Below are 16,987 nucleotides of genomic sequence, written 5' to 3' on the forward strand. Positions count from 1 at the left end.
ATAATATATAATATATATTATATATTATATAAACATATACCACATATATGTTTATATAATGTATGTATGCATATAGTCATATATATTCTAAATTATGTGTATTAATTCATTAAATATTTATACTGCTATCCAAAGAATTCATCTTGAATATTCAAGATCATAAACTGAATCTGAACAACAAAATAATGTGTACTTGGAAGAGAATTCTGTCCTGCTATGTCTTAATTAAAAATTAGCCTTGGCAATGATCTCCATCTATATTCAAGATGAGAGAACCAATGAATAATCTAGTAATCTTATAATGCTTTGTGGATGTTTATCTTGCATAATCCAGGGTAGAAGTCTGTACTTGGAAATTAGGGTTAAAGAACACATACTATTTCTGGGCTGGGAGGTGCAGGGCATGCTTCCCATGAGATAGACTTGGTAAAAGGTCCAAGTGGAAAGTCATTCTCATGCTGAAATCCTTCTAACCCCAAGGTTGGGTCTTGGGCCCATATATTATGATTATTGAAGTTTAGGAACCTAACTGTAGGGTGTCTCAGAGGAAAACTTTGTTTACTCTCTTTGTCTTGATAATTTCTGGAATGTTGGCACACTACAATGCAGCCTTAATTTTTTTTATGTACTGTAACTAGTGAAAACAATTGTTCTGAGTACAAATTTGGAAGTGCTAATAATTCCAGTAGAGACCATTTGAGTTATTTTTGAGGGAAAGTTTGGTCTCTTTTTAGGAACCATTCCTTGAATTCTGGAAACCCTGAGTGAGGTCCCTGAGTTGGTTGAATTCTTGTTCTCAAATCATGGGGCGACTGGGAGTTGTCTGTGTTCTTATTTTGTGATATCAAAGACAGAGCTTCCTCATGTCTCAAATCTTTACTAATACTGTCCCATAGCATAATTGGGCACATGTGCCTTTAACTGACTATAGGCTATAAAGGAGATTAGATATATGAACTCTAAAAATGGTCATGGTACTGCAGGATCAGGTTCTCTGTATCTGATCTGTAGCAGCTCTAACCTTGCAGGAACCTCTTTCATACATGTGTCCATTCTGGACTTCAGGCATCTTCTCAACAAAAGCTTTCCTAGACTTTGCACTGATATATTGAGATATCATTGAATCACTAGTCTTATATTTAGTAAAACTACAGCTACCTGGCTTAAGTAAAAAAAAAAAAATAGTGGGTTAAAAGGAACATTTTCAGATCAGACCCTAAAAACTACATAGGAGCTAATTCATTCTATTTGAACCCACTCTTCTTCAGGGTCAGGAGAAACAAAAGATGTCAAGCACTAGGACTCTGATATCAGACTGAGGTACTCCTAGAACATATGGTTAAACTACTTCTAGGTTCTTTATTTCATTGGTTAAGTGGGATGTCTAGTGTCTAGTTTCACTGATATACTGTTCTGATACTATTTCTCAACCTAGCTACAACCTTCTAAGTTTGCATCTAGCTTACTAGTTTACATCTAGCTCTAATGTCCTGGTCTATATCTAGAAGTAAAAAGTCATTATTATTTTAGTAGCACAATATCCTTGAAAATATATGTATGTCATACTATGGATCTTTCTATCTTGATGATCCTTGGGACTAGAAACAGTTCTGCTCTGATTATATACCTTCCTTCTTTGAAGACTTTTTTGCCTCTCCTTGTTGAATATCCAACAGTGTTCCATACAAGTTATACTTGTTCAAACTTTGACCTCTTACCTTCAGATTGTGTAGTAAAATATGGTATGAACAGTGGATATTTGTGGGATCAATGGGCTATGCACAGACAGTCGAGCTGAGGTTGTGAACCCTGATACAACCTGATGGGTGATAATTCACCTACATGGGATGGAAGGTGTTCCCTCATCTCTCCTGGAGTCCTAGCTCCTGTTGAAGTTACCACCCTCACAGCCCCCACAGGAGAAACTGTGGTTAGTAGTTATGTAGACAATGTCCCAAGGTTCTGACCTTCAGGCTAAACTACTCCTAGGTACCTTGCAACAACAAGATAACAGCCCACTATAAGAGGGGCTCCTTGGCTCTCTCTCTCTCTCTCTCTCTCTCTCTCTCTCTCTCTCTCTCTCACCTCTTACTCTCTGGCCTTTCCTCTTTCTCTCTCCTTTCTCCATTCCTCTTGGCCATGTCCAGACTCTTCTCTTCTCTTCTCTTCTCTTCTCTTCTCTTCTCTTCTCTTCTCTTCTCTTCTCTTCTCTTCTCTTCTCTTCTCTTCTCTTCTCTTCTCTTCTCTTCTCTTCTCTTCTCTTCTCTTCTCTCTCTCTCTCTCTCTCTCTCTCTCTCTCTCTCTCTCTCTCTCTCTCTCTCTCTCTCCCCTCTCTTTTTTCCCATGCCTTTCTAAAATAAAGCACTAAAACTATATGCCATCTCTGTTCATCAAGGCCCTCTGTGCTTGGATGATGGAATAGGTTTTCACCTAATGAGCCCTGCCTAATATCCTATCAGAAGTTCTTCCTGTGCTCCAGCCATGGACTGGACTTAGGACTCTCACTTGCATGGGAACCTTTCTCCCTCTGCCCTCTCTCTCATATCTCCAGGGCTGAGGGGCCCTGGTATCAGGGGCTGCCCCTTGTCCACCTCCTGTCAAGTGGGTTTAGTGGCTTCACATAACCAGATGCCCACACAGGGCCAAGTGGAAAGCATCTGCCCATCCTCTGGCACCTGCCTGCCCAGAGCACAGGAACTCTGGTGGGACATGGACATTCTCTCCCTTACCCCCTCTTTGAATACCTCCACAGCCCCACAGATATTAATGGGCAGTTTTGTTGAAAATGCGTAGAATAGTGAGTACACAGACATGAACTGAAAGCAGGCTAAGCATTCTGATAGTTTGAAAGATGAGTTTTAAAGAGTCAGTGAGATCCATATAACCAACTTGCTACCCCTATGCTTACCAAGACAAAGATTTGAAGTTCATATAGGCAGTAATCTCTGAGAAAGACCTACAATCTGCACATTTGGCTTCCACCAGGGTTGTGATGAGCACCAAGTACTAACCTTTGCAAATAGACAAGATTTGCCTATCAGTTGTGACTGATAATGGGCTGAGAATTCTAATTGTTTCCATTTGCTTTCATTAAAAGACTGTGTTGAACAGTACAACCATCTGACCCATAAAACAGGCAACTTGTGGAGTTGAATTGTGCCAGTTTTAAAAGGATAATCCTATCTTTGCTTGGAGAATATTTCATGGCTTACATAGAAGGAAAAAAAGTCAGGAAACTTGTTACCTATTTTATGCAATTGTGCCCTAAATGAACAGAGAATCATAAGTAGTTTATAGTATATAGGCCAAGGTAAACTAGGGCAAGATATGTCAACCAATATAGATAGAGGAAAGCCATCACCCCTACTGAGAAAACACATTCTGGTATAGAATTTTGGACGAGACAACACTCAACTCCAGTGTTCTGTAAGAAAGCACAATAACCTTGTTGATTTCCTAGATCTTACCATGTGAAGTTGTAAAAAGGCTGTTATTGGGAACTTAGGAGGAGAAGTGGACATAGTTTACAAGTTTTTCCAGTTGAGGGACTTTATTTCCCTCTTGTCGTTCTTGAGAGACTACTCATCAGGGAAATGCAAATCAAAACAGCCCTGAGATTCCATTTCACACCAGTCAGAATGGTTAAGATCAAAAATTCAGGTGACAGCAGATGCTGGCAAGGATGTGTAGAAAGAGGAACGCCTCTCCATTGTTGGTGGGATTGCAAGCTTGTACAACCACTCTGGAAATCAGTCTGGCGGTTCCTCGGAAAATTGGACATAGTACTACTGGAGGATCCAGCAATGTCTCTCCTGGGCATATATCCAGTAGATGTCCCAACCGGTAAGAAGGACACATGCTCCACTATGTTCATAGCAGCCTTATTTATAATAGCCAGAAGCTGGAAAGAATCCAGATGCCCCTCAACAGAAGAATGGATACAGAAAATGTGGTACATTTACACAATGGAGTACTACTCAGCTATTAAAAAGAATGAATTTATGAAATTCCTAGGCAAATGGATTGACCTGAAAGGCATCATCCTGAGTGAGGTAACCCAATCACAAAAGAACTCACATGATATGCACATACTCACTGATAAGTGGATATTAGCCCAGGAATTAGAATACCCAAGATACAAGATACAAAGCACATGAAACTCAAGAAGAACAAAGACCAAAGTGTGGACACTTTGCCCCTTCTTAGATTTGGGAACAAAACACCCATGGAAGGAGTTACAAAGACAAAGTTTGGAGCTGAGACCAAAGGATGGACCATCTAGAGACTACCATACCTGGGGATCCATCCCATAATCAGCCTCCAAATGCTGACACAATTGCATACACTAGCAAGATTTTGCTGAAAGGACCCAGATATAGATGTCTCTTGTGAGACTATGCTGGGGCCTAGCAAACACATAAGTGGATGCTCACAGTCAGCTATTGGATGGATCACAGGGCCTCCAATGGAGGAGCTAGAGAAAGTGTCCAAGGAGCTAAAGGGATCTGCAACCCTATAGGTGGAACAACAATATGAACTAACCAGTACCCCCTGGAGCCCATGTCTCTAGCTGCATATGTATCAGAAGATGGCCTAGCCGGCCATCACTGGAAAGAGAGGCCCATTGGTCATACAAACTTTATATGCCTCAGTACAGGGGAATGCCAGGGCCAAGAAGTGGGAGTGGGTGGGTAGGGGAGTGGGGGTGGAGGGTATGGGGGACTTTTGTGATAGCATTGGAAATGTAAATGAGGAAAATACCTAATAAAAATTAAAGAAAAAAACAAACAAAAAGAAAATGCAGATGAATCTTGAAAATCAATGATGTTGGTTTTGATAAAGGGAATGACACAAATAAATGAAGCAAAGTTGAAGGGGGAACCGGTTTTTAAATTAGCTATACATTTTGCCCATTCTTATATTAATGCATTACTTCATGTTATTTTAGTTAAACTAAATCTACATATAAGGTCAGTTTCATATCATTATATATAATATTTCTTTATTTTCAAAGTTTATGTTTCAATTATCAAATTATATTTTTCATATTTACACAAATGCCTTTCTTTTTATACTCACTTCTCTGTGGGGGATAAAGCTGTAACTGTGTCAATACAGATTACAAGACTATTGCATTATTCACTGCCCTCCTGGGTAATTGATAAAACATTTTGTGTAATGATGTGACATTTTCCCATACATCATTTAAATTTTGTATGAGAACACTAGGCTCTAGTTTCTATGTGCTCAAAGGTTGAGTAACAAAATGAGACTTCAACCAACCTTCTCAAAAACAAAACAAAACAAAAACAAAAACATAAAACAATCAAACAAACAAAAACTAAAATCAAAATCAACAGGATCAATAAGACAAAAAAATATCAAAATAAAACACCCAAAAACTAACATATCTTCTATGTGCGTAGACTAAGTACTTTTGGGTATGAACTCTGAGCTGGAATGTAGTAGACACCTTTGTTGACATTTCATTAGAGAAAAGTGATTTTCTCTATATGTTTCAGTGTCAGCTGCAAAGTGCTTCTCTGTTAGGAGTGGGATTTTGTGTCTCTTCCTCTTCTCATTGTTGTAATATTATTTGGCATGAATCTATGCGTTTGGTTTGTATTTATTACTGTAGAAGCTTATAGACACATACTCTATATGTAGTCACCACATATAATGGGGGAAATAATGTAACTATACATTATTGTCACTGAATTATACATCCAGTGGTAGGAATTGGTTAAATTTTATTGGGTTATTTAGAAAATGGATCCCATTGGCAGTTCCTCTCTGATACATCATAGATTACTGCCAGTGCTATTATTTACTCCACACTTCCTAATAAGGAGTTCCTGTTGTTGTAGATACCACTTATATCATTGAGTTTATGGTGCTAGATGGTACTCTGCATGGTTGTAAAGGTAGAAGTATTCATCAATATCAATCAGATACTTTCCACTCTTTCATTTAAACTGAACTTTTCTCTTTAAATCAATTGACACCCACACCTTATAATTCATGATGTAGAAAGTTGATGGAGGATGTATATGTATGTTATAGCCCATTACTTTATATTGTGTAGTGTCTATTTCCTGAATATCTAACTCTTGAAAGAGTAGTTCTTTCAGAGGAGGGTTATTTAGATCATAATATTACCATATGCTCCTGTAGAGCCTCTGTGATACTCATTCACCTCTGTTTTCATTTTCCAGGAGATTCATGGAAAGGAAATACTTATGGTCAAGATTGTTTTTCACCTGCAAAAAGAAGACCACTTAAGAAAACACAAAGTACAGTAATGGAAGTACTTTATCACTTAAGAGCATAGAGCAAGGAGAGTTATTCATGTTACTTGTGTTGGATAATAAGAGAGATGGTATCGTTCTCTTTGGCTACTATATGGGTTCTTCTTAGTTCCATCCTGCATCAACATTTTCTTCCACCATTTCAACTCCTAATAGGGGAGGAAAAAAAGGAGAGAGGGGAAATGAAATTGTTCCCTGAATATCAAGTGTCAGAAATTGTTCAATATTACAGGTACTTCCTGCTAATTGAGTAAATTGAGTTCCTTGGGGCAAGTTTGAACTTCACTGTCATGATACTTAATGACTTTATCTTCTTGTTTCTTCTTTGCTTACTACTACTAACAAACTACAGCCAACAACCAACCCAAAACCAATAATCCACCCACCCTGCCTCTTGGGACCCTAGCATTTATATACCCTCTCAAACTCCTCAGAATTCTAAACATTACACTATCACAGAAACTACCAGCAGCTGGACAAATCACACCTATGTTAGAGCATGAAGCAACTGATAGGTCACTTGCTGTGGATAATATGAAGCAGCCCCATATCTCACACCTGGGATAAAAACAAAAACATATTCTTATAGTATTTTTGTGAGTTTTACAGAAATCAAAATTCCAAAGTTGTCATTACAAGAAGAAGCATTCCTAGAAGAGCTTATTCATATGCTGAGATGTCAAAAACTCTACTAGTGTTCTCTGCATTCTTCATATACTTTAATGTTCAGTGTAGCATTGGAGGAAGCATTATGCAAACCTAGGGTGTCACCCAGTAAATAAGAGGTATGGGTTGCTTATTTGAGAGTATATAGTGTTGACAGTGAGGGTCAATTATGCAATTTAAGTGTCTTTCCCTAAGATCTGTATACACACACACACACACACACACACACACACACACACACACACACATATATATATATATATATATATATATATATATATATATATATATATATATATATGTATATGAAGTGTATATACATATACACTTCATATTTTATGTTCAATGTTATATCTATGTTATTTGGCTTCCAAGAACATTTACCAAACAAAATTATTTTGCCCATGGTGTTTATTAAAAATACAGCGGGGTCATCTTTCATCTTTATGTGGTCCATCTATCAGTCACACTGAGGACAACATCAATATTACCTTTTGTCTAAGCCCCTTGAACCTCCTCAGGAGACCCTTCATTTGTTTCATGTTCATGATATATGTCGGTAACTCAATCAAACTTATTGGGACATTGTTGATGTTTTTATATTTGGAACCTTATGATTATTCTAAGACCAGGCAATATTCACAAGTTCTTGGCATTTTCCTTGCCATGTTTTGTAAGAAAACAAAACAGAGAAGAGGAAGCAAGAAGAAAGAATGTAGAATGAAAGAAGGCAAGCCTGGAAGAAGAAAGGAAGGAAAGGTGTGACATGTTAAGAGGTACAGCTGGAAAGGATTGGGCAAGAGGAGTGGAAGGGGAGGAATGACAGTTGAGGGTGTGAGTAAAATAAGTATTACTACCAATGTTTGTTATTCTTTTTGCAATAAAGCTGCTCTATATTATAATTTGGAAAAAAATACCTAGATACTACAAAGTAAAGGAACTCTTCTGATCACAAGTATTATCCAATCCTATGCTATGTGGAGAAAGGCATGTCTAGTGCACAGTGGCACAATCTCATTTAAATTACTGCTTTTCAAATTAAAAAGTCTGTAAGATTATTGTTAAGCACAATCAATAAAGTGAGGACTTTGACAGAGGCATGTTCACATGTGGGATATATTGCAGCATCCCCTGTACTACTTATATTTAGTGCACAAAACGAACACTTACTAATTTCAAGATATTCAGAAAAATACATTGAGATCTTAATATAAAGTCACAGGACAGTATTAGATTTGGGATAGAACAAGACTAGAAGTCTCCATTAACTGAATATGTCTGTGGTCTCAGAATTAAAAGCAATAAACTGTTTTGCTTTTAAGGGCAAACCCTGCAGGGGTTGTGGATGACTCAGTCAAAATTGTACACAACTTTCATATATAAACACCTGGGTTTTATTTTTTCGCATACACATAAAAAACCAGCATTGTTATGAACATGCAATTCCACCTTTGAAGATGAGAGCCAGAGTGAATCCCATATCTTGCTGGCTATCTAGACTTGAATAGAAAACAGTCTCAAATGAATCAGAAGTAGAAGAGCACTTCTTTGAAACAGTATTTGTTGTACATGACAGCATATTTATACATATAAACTCTATTATGTAGGACTGAATGCATAATTCCTGTACTAGATCAAGCCAGCAATCTTATTATGGTGCTGGGCTTGGTGGCTCACACCTTTAATCCCAGCACTCAGGAGGCAGAGGCAGGCAGATTTCTGAGTTCGAGGCCAGCCTGGTCTACAGAGTGCGTTCCAGGACTGCCAGAGCTACACAGAGAAACCCTGTCTCAAAAACAAAAACAAACAAAAACAAAAAACAAAAACAAAAATCTTATCATGGCTAGAGGTAGAAATCATAAAGCCAGCCAGACATGGTGGTGCACACCTTTAATCCCAGCACTTGGGATGCAGAGGCAGGCAAGACTGAGTTTGAGGCCACACTGGTCTACAGAGTGAGTTCCAGGACAGCCAGGGCTACACAGAGAAACCCTGTCTCAAAAACAAAAACAAAAACAAACAAAAACAAAAAACAAAAACAAAAATCTTATCATGGCTAGAGGTAGAAATCATAAAGCCAGCCAGACATGGTGGTGCACACCTTTAATCCCAGCACTTGGGATGCAGAGGCAGGCAAGACTGAGTTTGAGGCCACACTGGTCTACAGAGTGAGTTCCAGGACAGCCAGGGCTACACAGAGAAACCCTGTCTTGAAAAACAAAACAAAAACAAAAATAAACAAAAAAGAAATCATGAAGCCCCACTTCTATTGGGGGTTAGCCATTTAATGGGCTGTTGGAAGAGAGACAGTCAGACTTGTTAACAGAGGCTTTCCATGAGAGTCTGCTCATGTCACAGTAGATGATATTGCATATATTTTGAAACAAGTAAACACACACAGACATGGCTAAATGGATTGAATATGTATTCAAAAGGAAAGATTCATGGTAAGTTGTGAAGGAATGTTAGTAGTGAATGTAGAGAAAGAAATCTAGGATATGGAATTGGGGTTATTTTTCTTTCAATATATTGCAAATATTTATTTATAATTTGTATTCAATATAGCACAAAAATTACACACAATAATTTTGTGATGATGAATGATATCTGAAAATTAATTCTAGAACTTAACTAGTTTCTATAAGGGTGAGCATGTACTCCATGCGCCTGAACACATTAAAAAATACACATAGACATATATGCTCCACCAATCAAAGACAGCCAGAGCGAATATAAATCTATTCACATTAAGTTTTAGTTATTCAGGCTAATGGAAACAGCTCAGCTCTCAGTTGGTTGCAGGTTCTAGCCAGGGGCTTGACTACATGCTACTCAGCAGAAAAGGAGAGCTGTTTCTGAGAACTACAGTAGGCAGAGCCAGAAGGACCCCAGCATGAGGGTGCTTGCATATTACTCTTTTCTTTAGAAAATAAATTCCTCTTAAATTATTTATTTACAACTATAATACTTTAAAACATACCACACTAATTAAATATGTGGCTCTAACCATGATTGAGAGAGTTATTATTTTTAGATAATCTGAGCATTTATTTTTGTTACCTGTAACCCACATAAACTGTGATCTAGTGTCATAGATCATTATATAACCACGCTGCTTGAGAAATCTGACACAGTAGGATTGCAAAGACTCAGCATCAGACTTCATATTATACTCCACAGCCACAATCAGAATCATTAGACAAAAACGGAGTCTTCTTTTAAAGATGAGGACTAAGGCCAATGAATGGCTACATCCAGGCTTGAGCTTGCAGGTCTCGCTGGGGAGTTTAGTCTGTTGTTAATTTGTTGAATTAAGTGGAAATATAAATATTTATTCTGTTTTACTCTTCCCACTTCCTCCCTGCCTGCTGCAACACCCAGGGAGGGGGAAAGAAGAGGAGCAGGGGCTTAGATGAAAATCTCCCAGGCAACAGCAGGCTTTTGCCTTCCAACTTTAGGTTTGAGATCTTTCTCCTGATTGGTTCTTAGTCTGCTCTTTATTATCATGCACACATCTCACCAATCAAAGGCAGCCAGAGCTAATATGAGTCAATTCACATAGAATTTCTGCCAGTCAGGCTCCTGGCAGGAGTCCAGCTCTCAGCTGGTTCCAGGCTCTAGCCAGGGGCTTGACTGCAAGCTGCTCATCAGAGAAGGATGGATGCTCCTGAGACCTGCAGTTGACAGAGCCACAGACACACAGCATTTGCATGGATGTTGTGGGAATCCCCACGATCAGACTCACCTTTTCCTGTTATCTCTGCTTGGGATTATTTAATCCTGCTTTGGCATTAAGACTGATTATTTCTGAGGCAACTTTAGAGTCTGACTTCAGTTACAGCAAGGGTGATGCACTTCAGCCTTCAGAAACTGACAGAAACCTGAGACTTCTGTTGCTCCCATGAAGAACTTCTATAGCAAGGTCAGTTCTCATATGTCATGGTGAGCTACTCTGAGAGCTTTAAGCTATGACATCTGCTAACATTCATTTTAATAGAACCAGGGACCTCTCACAGCCAAGAAATTTAGTGCAGTTCAGCGGTAACTGAGTAGTAGTTCATGTGCTGTTTATTTTTTCTTCATTTTTGCATAGTCTGTAGAATGAGAGAGGCTCAGGGGTGTCACTTAATGACTGTGCCTCTGTTTTCCTTAGACTCTGGTCAGGAGGGATATTTGCTCCTTGTGGATATCTAGAAGTATTATACTGATGACATTAGAAATGACTGGAATAATAATCTGAAGGGTGAGTGTACTTTAATTATTTAACGATAATGTTGAGACTTTTTACACGTGACTATACAACATGAAATTGTGAATATTTGTTATTGCATACAGTACTGATTATAATCATAATTATCATGAATAGTGGATACATTAATTTTTTAAATTGCTGAAATTTCATTTAATCATTTTCCTTTAAGCAACACACTGATTATACTGTCTGATTCTTTATGCTTATTCCTGAGAAATAGGAACTAATGGAGAAAAAAATACAATTTATTCTACTAATAATAATGTCCAGATTTGAGTACTTTATATCAGAATCCATTATATTCAGTGAAGCACATCAGATGTTCAGTTATCATTCACATACTAGAATTATATCATATTGTGTACTGCTGAATGGAACAGAGTAGGATTTTCAGTCTCAACTAATAGATCACAAAGACCAAGGAATTGTCAGGCAAAAGCAGTTAGTATAACAGAATGTCATACTTGTGTGGGAATATCCCAGTGAAATACCCAGAGTGAATGCAACATGCCTGACACTCACAAGTGTTCATGAAGCAATAAAAATATCCCAGCACACTGTGAGTGCATACTGAGCAGTGCTACAACTCTTACTCAGTTGTAATCCATTATAGAGTTAGGAAAGTAACATCACGTAGAGACTGGCTGCAAGGGCAATGACATCTGTCCTGGCTCACAGGTCTCACTGCCAAGATCATGGTAGCACATATTTAGTCTCTTCAAAATTGTATACTTGTTGCTTCACTCTTTTTCTTACACATTTGATTTTATAAATGATTCCTGGGTAATAGGCAACCAAACCCAAAATACACCTCAATTAGTTGTTTTTAATTGGTAATAATTCTTTATATACAAATAATTCTTAATGTAAATGGGTTCACTACAATCTAGCATGTTATCCAGTATATATTCTTCTATAAATCTGGTGATCCACATACTTATTCTCTGTGCTGGTTAGCTTTTGTTAACTTGGTACAACACAGACATATTTGGGAAAGTAAATATCAAATGAAGGAATTTGTTTACCAATTTGTCCTTTGTGGAACATACTTTGGGTTGTTTTCAAAATTAATGATTGATGTGAGAGGGCCCAGTTCACTTGGAGAAATTTCCATTCTGGGCAGATGGTCCCAGATTATGTAAGACCGCAAATTATTTGAGCCATGATAACCAAGTCAATAAGCTCTACACTGTGGTATCCTCTTAGTTCCAGCATCCAGGTTGCTGCTGTGAGATGTTGCCCTGATTTCCTTATTACAACCTGTAAGATAAAAAAACCATTGCATCAGTAATTTGCTTTTAGTCCTGGTGTTCATCATGACAATAGAGAAGAAATAAAGCCAGGCATATAATCATACAGAAATACAAATAAGCGGAAAATCCAGCAAAGATGTTATGTAGATGTGCACAGAAAGAAAACCTCTTACAATGGAGTGTTGCCAATTTGTTCAGAAGATAGAAATTTAAGATACAGGTGTTAGAGGAGCTCAGGAAGAGGTGCTGAGTGTTCAGTCCCTATAAATTACACTCTGATAAAATGAAAGATGTGATTGAACACAATTAACTAAAGCTCATGTGCGAATCCACCAGAGAGGGTTGTCTGTTCATCAGAAATTAAGGAAATAAGCTGTTTTGAACATCCAATAATGAAAACAGATTGATTGACAAGCCACCACCCTCTTAGTATACTAATGTGAATAGAATAGAGCATCTAAAGAATGCATGAGCAAAGTATCTTTGATAAGCCCTTGCCATTGAATGTACTAACTCATTTTAGGGTGAATTAAAATGCTGTTTAAATGATTGTACCCAGGTGGCTACAAAGAGAATCAGGAAAGGAGGTGATGTCAGACAAAGAATTGATTGTGTTTGCATGGTTCAATCGGTAGTACAGCTTCAGGAGAATATAGCTAATGTTTTCAGCATGTAAAACGGCTCTCAAATTACATTTTTTTCTTTTTTTTGGTGTGAAAACCAACCTGCAGTCTCTATAGAATTGTTACCACAGTTATTACCATTTAAAAAAAATCTTACATATTTATATGTACGTTCAAAATTGGCTTTTTAAATTTACAGATTGTGTGTTTGTTTCAGAGGACCATGTTATAGAATCAGACTGTGTTACTTCCTTCTATTATGAGGTTTTTAAATTGAAATCAAATCATCTAACATGGTTTAAGGGAACCTTATTTCCCATTTGGTCATCCTCTCTTAATGGCACTTTCACATATGCCTGGATATTTTTAATTTTCATATTAGTATTATTACTATTACTACTATTATTATTATTATTAAATCTTTTTTACAGTCCAGTCGTTATCTCCCTCCTGGTTCACTTTTTGACTGTTTCTCATCTCATTCCTCCTCCCCTTATCCCTAAGCAGATGTCCCCAACACTCCCCCCACCCCCTGCACACACCTCCCCACTCCCTGGGGTCTCAAGTCTCTAGAGGGTTAGGTATATATTCTCTCACTGCGGCCAGAGTAGGCAGTTCTTTTCTGTATATGTGTCGAGGCCTCATATCAGCTAGTGTATGCTGCCTGGTTGGTGGCTCAGTGTCTGACAGGTCTCGGGCATGCAGGTTGGTCAGGACAGCTAGTCTTCCAATGATATTGCTGACCTCCTCAGCTTTTTATAGCATCTAAATATATTAAATATGTTTATTTATTTGTGACCAGAAATAATAAAGCGGATATCAATGTGAATATTTTGAATTAGTTTGTTTTGTTTTTCTTGTCCATGGACCATTCTAGAATACTAGTACATATTTATACATAGAATAAAGGATACCACTGTTAAATACTTTTTCAAAGTTTGGTCCACATTATCAATATCAACAATTTACAAGGTCAATTTCTTAACTTTCAAAGGATTACATTGGAGTAAAAATTCTATAATATGTTTTGAAATTTTAAATTCACAGGACATAAACAATGAATAAACTAATAAGATAATTTTCAACAGAAGTAAGGGCTGTGAGGAGGGACATAGAAGGCTTATGTGACAACCAATACCCACACCCAAACCCCCTTCCCCAAACATAACATTCTAAACAGAAAGCTATCAGAGAAAACTATTTTTATTATTATTAATCATTCTATTTGTTTACATCTCAAATGATATCCCAATTCCCAGTTACCCCTCCACAAACCCCCATCCTATATTTGCCCTCTCCTTTATCTCCTTTGCCTCATGATGGTGAACCCCCAACTACCCACCCTTTCCCACTCCATCACTCCAGCATCCTCTACTCTGGGGCACGAAACCTCCACAGGACCAAGGGCCTCTTCTCCCATTGATGCCAGACAAGGACATCCTCTGCTACATATGTATCTGGAGCCAAGGAACCTTCCCTGTACACTCTGTGGTTGGTACTCTAGACTCTGGGAGCACAGGGTGGTCAAGCCAGCCTATGTTGTTCTTCCTATTAGATTGTAATCCCCCCTCTGCTTCTCCAGTCCTTCTGCCAGCTCCCCACCAGGGTCCCTGAGCTTAGTCCGAGTGCTGGCTGCAAACATCCACATCTGCATTGCTCAGTTGCTGATCAGACCTCCCAAGGAACAGCCACACCAGGTTCCTGTCAGCAAGCACCTCTTGGCAAAGACAACAGTGCTGGGCTTGTTGTGTGCGGACAAGATAGATCCCCAGGTGGGGCAGTCCCAAGATGGCCCTTCCTTAATTCTCTGCTCCATATTTTGTCCCTGTTCTTTCTTTAGACAGGGACATTTCTGGTTTAAAAACTTTGAGATGGGTGGGTGGCCCAATCCTTCGAACTGGGTCTGGACCTATCTACTGGAGGTGGTCTCTAACAGGTTCTATCTCCCCTTCTCTGCACATTTCAGCTAAAGTCATTCTCGTTGGGTCCTGGGAGCCTCTCGTTTCCCTGGTGTATGGGACCCTTCTGTGGCTATCCTCCACTTCCTCATCCCCACTGCTACACATTTTTATTAGCTTTCCTGACCCTCTCTACCTTTCTCCCATCCCCTCCAGTACCTGATACTGTCCCTCTTATTTCCTCCCTCTCCTCTCTCCCTTCCAGATCCTTCCTCCCCCACCACCTGTGATCATCCACTTTCCCCCTCAATGCAGGACTGAAGCATCCACACCCTGGTCTTCTTTTCTCCTAAGCTCCATATGGTCTGTGGGTTTTATCATGGGCATTTTGAGCTTTTGGGCTAATATATAGTTATCAGTCAGTACATACCATGTGTGTTCTTTTGTGTCTGGGTTACCTCACTCAGAATGCTCTCCACAATTGATGTTTTTTTTGTCAGGGATACTGGTAGTGAAGGACTGAGTTTTTTATGGGTCTAGCCACTGGGTATTTGACCATGTTACAGTGAGTATGTGGGCCACACAAATTGATTTTTTTCCTTTTCTTGTTTTGTGGAGGTTTCACAATGGTAAGGGCAGACCTGGAAAGATAGGGAAGGGAGAGTGCTCAAAGTTTATAATGTGAAATTCACAAATAGTCAATAAAATATTATGAAAAGAAAAAAAAAAGAAAGAAAGCAGGGCTAAATCATGTCAGAGTTCTTGTGAACTCCTAAGTGCTGACTTGCATGAATATACTCAAGGCCTTGGGAAACATGGAGCTGTATTTTCACGATGATCAATTTAGTACTACTTTTAATAAGTTAGACCTTTCTTGTTCTGGTGTTAGTCCTCAGCAACAAACTTCCAATTAAGGCGGAGGGAGATGCTAACAATTAGGCCCTTGGTTACCCAGAAAATTCAGAGCAAGTGCCTTCAGGAAGATTGATGGGCGTTTCCAGAAGCCCACATCCATGCACTTTCTAGAGGGCATTTCCACATATATTGTATGCTTCACTGAATCTTGTCAGAAATCAGTATACATGTAAGGAGACTACCAATCACATCATATAAAATTTTTAGTGATCATGCACAACATCTACTTTTAACAATTGGAAATTAAAAGTGTATTTAGGAAGACAGTTATAATTGCTGTGATAGAAGTTTTCTTTTACTTTGTGGTTTATGACAATGTTTGTATTGATTCAGAGTGAAATGGATACTGGAGAATTAGTATTTGAACTCTGAATTTGGGTCTCTGTTGGATCAGTAGTTTTATGGCTAATTTTTTTCCAGAATATCTTGCTTTTCCAAATAGCTAATGACATGTTCCTTCAAGCAGGCAGTTTGTCATCTCCCAAATTTATCCCCAAATTCTCTGCTACTGTAAAATAGTTCACACACAAAATAATGTGACATAGCACATCCTAAATAGCATATTACTTTAAATAATATGTTATTTAACATCTCTTAGTTTTGTGCTGCCCTTCTTGAGGCTGTTTAGTTTTGTGTTTCATTGAGATAGAAAATATTGAAATATTGTAAATTTTGCATATTTCTATACTTTGGAGAAATGGAGCATGGGTCTAGAGATTATATTATATGTCTTCCAGTATTAATCTCTATATCAATATTTGAAATCATATTTCTCCTTAAATGGAGTTAATTTTTTTGATAGACCAGCTGTTCTATGACCATTAAAGAACTCTTTACTCAGCCTCTAAAGTATAGCATATAGTCTTACACTACTGCTATGATTGACTTAATTTTATGTGCTTATGAGGAAATGCCATAGATTTTCATAGTTCTACTATGTGCATTACCCTGACTGGGGTAGCCCCACAACCCTCATTATAATGTGTGTGTTGTGAATCTATTAATTCTGTCCTTGTCAGCTTGATAGTTTTGTTTTTCAAATTCTTCCCAAAGATTTGGGAAATGTTACTTA

At 38.2% G+C, this 16,987-nt stretch overlaps 2 long non-coding RNA genes across 40 annotated transcripts in view; both read left to right on the forward strand.

Moving 5' to 3' along the window:
• LOC115030329 (uncharacterized) overlaps positions 1–7,154 on the forward strand; it is a 301,725-nt gene extending 294,571 nt beyond the window's left edge. For all 37 annotated transcript variants that reach the window (XR_015047882.1, XR_015047883.1, XR_015047871.1 and 34 more), the window contains one exon: positions 6,216–7,154. This is a non-coding gene — a long non-coding RNA (uncharacterized LOC115030329). The remainder of the gene's footprint in view (positions 1–6,215) is intronic.
• Positions 7,155–7,327: 173 nt separating this feature from the next.
• Positions 7,328–16,987, forward strand: part of LOC110298667 (uncharacterized) — a 54,298-nt gene continuing 44,638 nt past the window's right edge. The window contains exons 1-2 of one of the 3 annotated variants that reach the window (XR_003837191.2): positions 7,328–7,750; positions 11,128–11,217. This is a non-coding gene — a long non-coding RNA (uncharacterized LOC110298667). Of the gene's footprint in view, positions 7,751–10,427; positions 10,897–11,127; positions 11,218–16,987 lie in introns of those variants that run through there. The other 2 variants (XR_015047917.1, XR_015047915.1) reach the window with 2 other exon arrangements.

The sequence above is a fragment of the Mus caroli genome, unplaced genomic scaffold (genome assembly GCF_978045245.1).
Source record: "Mus caroli unplaced genomic scaffold, Mus_caroli_1 scaffold_8, whole genome shotgun sequence".
Taxonomy (NCBI): Eukaryota; Metazoa; Chordata; class Mammalia; order Rodentia; family Muridae; genus Mus; species Mus caroli.